General features: G+C 42.9%; 1 pseudogene; it reads left to right on the forward strand.

Moving 5' to 3' along the window:
* The first annotated feature begins 6,363 nt into the window (after nucleotides 1-6,363).
* LOC128348387 (uncharacterized) lies at nucleotides 6,364-6,476 on the forward strand (annotated as a pseudogene).
* Nucleotides 6,477-8,742: the final 2,266 nt, after the last annotated feature.

An 8,742-nucleotide genomic window follows, 5' to 3' on the forward strand; every position in this document is an offset into this window, starting at 1 on the left:
CGTAGGGGGCGGGGCAAGTGGGGCGGCGGCAGCCGGACACAGGCCGCTGTTGTCCTGGCTCTGCTACTGGAGGTTGTCGTAAAGTCAGAGTCCTGTTCCTTTTTGAGTAAATGCAGATATAACCTGTATTTAACCCCTACTTCGGTATGTAGTGTCTAGTTTGGGCCTTACATCTAATTGGTATCCAAGCTTGTGCAATATAAAACCCAGAGCACAATCTGTGCAGTCAGAATCCTTTCCTAATGTTCTAAAGCAGCTGGAATCACTGTGTTCTTCTTTTACAGGCAAATCTGCGCTGCTTCTCTCACTTCCTGTGCTATGCTTCTGGCATCCTGTCAGCTTTCTTATTCTAGCCTCTTTTCCTTCAGGTTTACTACTCTGGACCAGTGTTCCCAAACTACGTGCCATGAGTGGAGCTGAAGTGTTTCCCAGCAGATTAACCCAGTGGATGCATCCATCACTTGGTGCCTAATGCCACTGAGATGGATAGCCCTGTGAATGTCCGGAGTGGGCAGGGGGACAAAATGTGGTAGCCGCCCCGCCCAGATTGAGCCAGTTACCATTGAATTCAATGGGGCATCCTACCAGGGAGAGGGGTATAGGATTTCTGGCTTTGCCCCCCTTAGAAAAAGCCCTGCAGATGCCCATGCGTAGGCGTCTACCCATAGGCACCCCTGCACCATTGAGCGCTTCTATATCTAAAAATAGCCTTTTAAATGCACCCAGTAAATGTGCATGAAGAGGAGCAGGCTGCCAGGGCTTTGTATAGATATTATTTATATATTTATTGCATTTCTATACTGCCTAATGTAGAAATCTCTAGGTGGTGAGAGAATATTTAATATTCATTAGATATTCTCATGAATGAATGTGAACTACTTTGGGGATTATTTTAATGAAAAGCAGTGTAGAAATCAAGCAACAACAAAATAAATAAAGATCAGGACAGAGACTGCTGCCTCTGCCTGCATTTTCTTTCTTTCTTTCTTTCTTTCTTTCTTTCTTTCTTTCTTTCTTTCTTTCTTTCTTTCTTTCTTTCTTTCTTTCTTTCTGCCTCCCCCCTTCCCCCCTCCCCTCACTTCTTTTCTTTTCTTTTCTTTGCCTGAAAGGGTTTTAATATAGGCAGAAAGTAAATAAGGATGTATTGCCACCCCTGATGCAGTTTGCATAACTGGCAGGCAAAGGGTATACCAGAAATGTCTCCATGGAGGACATTAGGAGGCTGGAAGACAGTATTAACTGGACAGTTCTGAAGTTGCAAGGAGGATGCCTGACCACTGTTCTGCAATATAATCTGCAACATATATATCTATATCTTGTTGCCATGTTTGCTCAGATGCATGGCTCTTATCACACTCTGTGACTATGCTTTTGTGGGGGAATCAGCTAGAATTGGTACAGACGTGCATACAGCCATGTTGCTTTGTAAGACAGCTGGAAAGTTGATCAGGGATAAAGGCAGGGTCAGAGTTAAAGTACTCACAAATGGAGCAACAGAGCCAAGACGACTTTCTAGATAAACAAAGATTCAGTTTATTAAAGAACAGATGCACACAAGGTTAAAGTGGTCATTGGTGGCTTCCAGGGAGCCAGTCAGAAGTGACTAACTACAAGATGCTGGCCCATAAGCAGAGCATCGGGTTTCTGCGACTACAAGCTTGAGAGGATCCAAGCATAGAGGGATGGAGAGAGAGAGAGATGGGGTGATAGACAAAGTGAAGAAGATAGTTACAGTCTATATTCCTGTTCTAAAATCTGCATAGCTGGATAATGTGGGTTTTAAAGGTGGCGGTTCTTCTCAGGGTAGAAGGAGATGGATAGATTGTTCCCTGGGATTGTGGAGATGTTGGAGTATTCTAAGCAGTCCAGAAATATGAGTGTAAAACCCATGCTGACCCACTTCAGGGGAGTCTCAGCAATGGAAGTTAGAGGAAATGGTCCAATCAGCGAGACTTCTGGGGTGATGGTAAGGTAGCTTGGGCTTAGAATAAGAATAAACCAGATCCTGCTAACTCTGGGTTCACAGAGGTGTCCAAGGAAATTGGGGGGAAAACACATGTTGTGCAAGCTGGTACACACATGGAAATAATGCATACTTTGGGAGGAAAGGGGGGCCTTTCTTAGAGGTTTTCTGCCCTTAAGGAAGGGTTAGGTGCAAAGGGGCATGCTGAAAACTACCCTTAATGGCTCAAGACAAAGGCTTGATTGCATCAGGAATCACAAGACTCCTTGCTCCTATTCAGGTGCTCCCGAAGGACAACAGGTTGGCAGTTCTTGTACTTCATACTTGTGTGTCAGAGGATATTGATTCTCACACAGTGCTCAAGGGATATGTTTTTAACTTCTATGAAAGGGTGGGTTTGGATTGAGATTGACGCTTCCTAGTGACTCTCATTGTACCAGCCTGGGGATACTTCCTAAAGCAAAGAGGCTGATTCAGTACTGATACATTGGTCATCAGCCCCAGGATACAGCTGGCTTAAGTCATCAGGCTCTTGTCAAACTGGTATGGCTCTTCTTAGTCTCATGCAATCCTTGCATTTGCTCTGGAGCAACAGGAAGACCAATTCAATGATACTGGCAGCACTTTGACACTTTGGAACCAAGCCATGAGTACAATGGGGATGGTGATTGTTTTTAATAACGATTGTTTTTAATAATAATGGTGATTGTTTTTAATGAAAGGCGGTATATAAATTTAATAAATAAATAAATAAATAAATGGGGATGATGATGATGATTGATGATAATTAATAAACTTTATTCGTTAGCTGACCCATAACAAATTGTTCTCTGGGCGGCTGGGATGTTGTGAATGAAATGAAATGAAATGAGGGATTCTCAACAATCTATATCTATATTTATATACAACTAAATCTGTATTTATATACAACATATGTCCAGGTGTGAAAAGTTAGAGAAAGAATGTTTTGTGGAAACAGCCCTGTTTTATAGCTGCTTAAGCTATAATAAGCACGAAGTAGTCTTAACTTGGTTTAACTAAGACTTTGTTCAGAAACAACTCCATTTTCTCCTTCTCCTTTCCCCCACTTTTCCTTTCTGACTCCACACTCTCTACAGGATGCCCACTGGGACAAACTTCTCAACAACACAAAATAAAAGATTACTAGATAGAATGCAACACATCCCTCCCCTTTATAACAACCAGAGTTGAATTGATTTAAATTTCAGTGACAAAGTCTTGAAGCCTTTTAGTTGGTCTCCTGGGATTTTGCCATAGACAGCATTGTCTCAGTTTTGTATGGGGCACGCTTCTCTATGTGAATGTCTCTATGCACAGGCTTGAGGGTGGAGTCATGGTTTGTTTATCTGCTCCTTACTTGTTGCCTTGAATGTAAAACTGCAAGGTTCTCTCTCTCTCTGGATAAGAGATTGTTAGTCTGGTTATTGCTTTCTTAGCCTATGTTTAGTTAGTAATAAATATCAAACTCTTGTTTCTCATTTAAAGTTGGCTTTTGTTCAGTTACTTATAGATGATAAGTAATTGGTCTGTAACACACACTTCTCCTAATTCTTTGGTTCTCGGGCACAGGAGCTACAGGGCACAGGAGCGACAGAGAATTCTCCATCACTTTCATCAGCCTCCTCTGTGAGGTCAAAACTGGAGGCAAGATCAAATACCTCTCCAGTTCCTCTCTGGAGATCAGACTCTCTTCCCTCTTGTCTCATAGTATGTATGCTTGGAAGTCCCAGACTGTTCCATTTCTTTCCAGCATCCAATACGACAGAATCTCAATGGATTTCGATGATTTGTTTTGGACCAGAATATCGGGAACATCCCTTTCTCGCTATATAAGGCAGCCGTAGTCAAACAAAATCCCCCACCTGAAATATATGCTGTTTTGCACCCCATCTCTGATCCACATACAATTTGTATTTTTGTTGCTTCTTTGTGGTTTTTCTCACAAAACAAAACCAATCCCCAAACCCATTTGGAGCATCAACAAAAGGGGGGGGGGTGGATTGGGATTTGTCCTCACTGCTCTTTCTTTGCTTCATTGTTCAGCTCCTTTTGAGGTTTTCTTCCGTTCAAACAAGATTTTCTTATGTTGGATCAGTACCTGTCACTATAAAACACCTCAGTGTGGGTTGAGAAGTGGCTTAACTGACACTGAGAGTTTGATTTATCAGGGTCAAAGGAAAGGACACACGACAAAGAGATATTTTTAGAGACAACATCTTGCATACCCACATGCAATAAGACAAGATATTATAATTTAGTTTTCAAGCACAGATATTTAAGTATAATGTAAACAGAAAAATTGCAATGTAAATACATATTATAGAAGTAAATAAATGTTACTCAGTAAAATGGTATCTTTAGAAATGTGATTCAGTGGCAAAAGTTCTATTTTGCCCTTTCAAGCCTAATGCAAATATTTGGATGTTGCATTGGTCACTTCCTTTAGAACTATTCATGTGTTACATTGTACGCATGTCTGTACATATGTACATGTTTGTGCATGAACAACTGTACACCCAGTCATTTTGAATGTCCATATGGCTCTCATTACTGGAGCCCATGGAGCTTCCCCTGCTCATGCTAGGAGTGGTGATATGCTGGTATGCGCCATGCATGCAGTGAGCCTACATGCCTAGTGGGTGCACGGCTTGCTATACAATATGTAAGCCATTTTGTGAAAAACTGCCTACATACAGATCGGTGATCCTTGTACACAGATTGTATGGATACAACGTGTGAATTGGGCTATGGTCATGAATTGTTGAGAGATGGTGTCTAGACATCACATTTGCCATGAGGGTTGGCACCACCCCCCATTGTGAATTTCCCACACTGTGGACATATTTTCTGAGAGTTCCCAGAATAAATGGAGACATTTGTTCTGGGAATTATAACTGAGATGTTATAAGACCTGTTGATGGAACTGCCTTGGGGATGATTGGTCAACACCCCCAGTTTGGGCAAATGTGGGGAATTTAGCTCAAAAGGGGAGACAGTTTCAAGCAGTTTTAATTTGTGCAAGCGTCTGAACTCAAGAAAACTGGCTTGGGAGAGAGGTTTTATTATACAGCAAGTATGGGAGGAGTTGTAAACCAGGCATGCAAGGATGTGATCATGCAAATATTTCACTAGCCTTGTGAGATTGGGTCAGCCCTGGTGATTGCATCATGTGATCTAAAGAATGTGCTCCAGCATCCTCACAACTTAGCGAGGGATCTCTGTGTGTGCCTGCATACCAGTTGGATCATAAATAACTTCACTGTCCCTCCAGAAGATAATGATGCAAGTTGGGGTTAATGGTGCTAGTGTGTAGGGCTGCCAATGTTGACTGACACTATTCCTGGAGAGTGGAGAGTCCACCCTCCCCCATTTTTCACAACATTAAGCCATTCAACTATCCAAGATTGCTTTCAAGAGTGACCTGGAGATTGATGACAATTCCTGGGGACTCCAGGCCAATCTTGGCTACTTACTCAATGGGGCTGACCCTGCCACTCAAGCCACGGTCTCAACGTAGAACTCTGGTTGTGTGAATTGCTTCTTAGGATGACAATATGACCTCCAAACAAAAATGATTCCCCTCCTCTGACCTTTCAGGATATGGCATTTCAGCATTGAAAGCTCTTTGACTAGTAGTCAGTCCTAAGAGAGTCATTCTTCAACACTCATCTCCATTTAATCCTATCATCCTTCCTCCCCTCCCTGAACTCATTATGTACAGAACTTGCATCAGAGACAACAAGCAGATGCTGAAGGATTCTTGGCACATTGGAGAGACTGGGGTGCTAAAGAGGCTTTGCGTGTTGTGCGTTCCCCTGGAGGCCTAAGATCATTACCTCCATGATGTTCCTAGTCTTAGCTAATTCTTCGAGCAAATGACCCAAGGAGGCTAATGGAAACAACATATCCCTTTTGACAGCATGTAGTGCTAGGTTATTAGGCTGAAGCTTGGCACTTTACTTCCTGAGCTTTATTAATTTTAGTGCGCAGCGCAGTGAGCTTTGCTTGTCTGTGGCTGGAGCTTTCTTTGGCACAGATGGAAAATTGTGCCCAGATGAGGAGCCATCTCCAAACACAAAACCTGGAGGGGCTTGAACCTCCAGAATTACTGTGTGTCAGCTGCATGTCACCAAATGCGCCAAGTTGTTGGTGAGCATCTGCAGGTCTCTCTATCCTTGGGTTTGATTCAAGGACTTTCTTAAGTGATGTGAGACAAAAGGGAGAATGGCATCAACTCAATGGGCTGCTGTGGCCTCTGCTTGGAGCTCATTGCAGGCCACTAATTGCCTTGAGGAGCTTTTTCTATGCTGGTACTTGATGCAGCAGTTTTTCTTGACACAGCAAAGCAGGGGGAAGAAGTATAAAAGAACACCACTCTCATGCTCGCTTCGGCACTGGCAGCACATATATGAAAATTGGAATGATACAGGGAAGATAAGCTTGGACCCTGCACAAGGCAGGTACTCAAATTCATGAAGTGTTCCTCTTCTTTCCTTCTTCTTAGGACTATACATTAAATGGATTTGAGGGGCTGGATATATTTTTTAAAAACACTCTTGTCTGGGCTACATCTAGACACCTCTCCTAGTAAATAGGGGTAGTTGAGACTAATTCAGATGCTCAGAAGAAGAGATGCTGTACCAGAGTACAGCATCTCAAATGGAGCCCCAAGTCCCGCCCTGTCCCCGTCACTCACCTTCTAAGCCCAGCACTTATTCTTACAATGGCATTCATCTGAAGAGGTGAATGCCGCTTCTCTGATGGTGGGTGCTTCCATGATCCATGAGGAGGCTGGGGCGGGACTTCTGGCACTATTTGAAAAGCTGTACCTGGGTACAGCATCTCCTTTTTTAGAACATCTGGATTAGGCTCAGCAGACCCTATTTACTAGGCGCAGTGTCTATTTTCTGGTACTATCACTAGTAAATAGATAAATGCAGTGTACTGAGATCTATGAAAACAAACCAGCAACAAATAAAAAATAAAAAGATCCACCTACTAAACTGAATAGAGAACAAACACAATTTAGTCCAATAAATCTATTGTGGAAAATATATGCAATCTATAACAAGACAAAGCCATGAGAAACTATATTGGAGAAGCAATTGTATAACATGGGAGAAGTAATAAATAATAACGTCCATGATGTAGAGAATGGTAGAATGTGTAAGTAAAATCCACACAACAGTGACCCGGTGACCTCCATTTCGAAATATCTTTTCCAAGTGGAAGTTTGTCCTGGTGAAATGACCCTGGTCCATATACTTCTATGATCCAGCTTTATATCTCTTAGAAACATTGTACATAGAAGTATGTGGACCAGTGTCATTTCACCAGGAGGCTTTACAGACAGGGCTCTTACCCCGAATCTCCTCCAGAAGAGAGTGTGTGCATTCACACACCTGCTAAACTTACTCCGAAGTCCATTTGAGATCCTTGGACATACTCCACACACAAATTGGGCTTTGTCTTCTGATTTCTGGCTTATCTCAAATATTTCCGGGTTATTAAGAGAGTTTTTCTGAAAACGCCAGAGCAAATATGGAGAGGCACTGATGTAGAGTCATTGTGTTCTTATCTAAGGAGCTCTCTCTCTCTCTCTCTGCCTCCCCCCCCCCCGTCTAGAAGGAAGCATGCAATGTGAACTGTTTCCAAAAGAAAACCAGAGAGCAGTGGGGATGAGCCCGGACCAGTCCGGAGGCCATTTTGAAGGCCTCTGGACCGGTCCAGACATGAGGGTCGTCCGGTGGTCCGGCACTGGTGTGGGGGGCTCTTTACGGGCGGGGGAGTACTGAAATTTTGGGGTGCTTGAAGCCCTGGCCCAAGTATTGTATAGGTGGCCAGCCAGCTAACTAAAGCACTGTAGTGTTTCTGTTCCTCAAGGGCTCTGTTGCATTCTTTGCCATTATTAAGTGCTCCTGAAGAAAAACTTTTTTTTAGTAACTGTGATTGTGAGTATAGTGGTGCTTTAAAATAGTAATGAGTAACTTAGGGTAGATATTTTTTCAGATCTCTTTAAGTTACTTCTTCATTAACCATTTAAGCACCTAAGCCTGCTCTGTCTACTCACTTCCATAATTATTTCAATAAACAAATTATTACTTCTTATTGCAGGCCAGCAATCATGCTTCCTTACTGCTGGCTGGGTAGAGAATACAACTAAAGCTGAAACAAAAGCAAAGCAAAGCAAAGTCCAAGGGGTGGAGTATAACTAGTCAACAATAGAAAGTTCTAGTATTTAACTCTTCAAGGGTCATGTTAGTACACGGGGTGTTTTTGTCCAGATCACTAAGTAGTCATAGGGTGACTGATCGTGAGAAATCCATCCCAATTCAGGGGGAATCTTGAGTGAGCAGACTTTTGGAGTAGTCCTCCTGAACCTTTAGGGAGCACTAGCATCACCTGCCTTAAAAAACAACAACACCAAGTTCTTCCTGCTCTTCAGAGAAGCTGACATTCTTTAAATGCAGGCTGTCCTTGTCATGTCACAAATCAATAAGCCAAGTTTCCAAAACCCCAAAACCCAAAGTGGAGTGAAGCAGTGCTCTAGATGGGTTGGTGCCATCTAGACTGGGTTGGTCCCACTGGCCACAAGGCTACTTCCACTCTTCCTATAGGTCAATAGGAACAATTCCTAGAAGCCATGTGATGATGCAGTGGCCTCGGCAGAACACTCACATTGGCCAATAGGGAGTACCAGACAAGGCAGCAGCGGTGCAGATCTGTGAGCTGACTTGTGTTACTGCTGTCAGCAGGTA

This window comes from Hemicordylus capensis, chromosome 2, assembly GCF_027244095.1.
Source record: "Hemicordylus capensis ecotype Gifberg chromosome 2, rHemCap1.1.pri, whole genome shotgun sequence".
NCBI lineage: Eukaryota > Metazoa > Chordata > Lepidosauria > Squamata > Cordylidae > Hemicordylus > Hemicordylus capensis.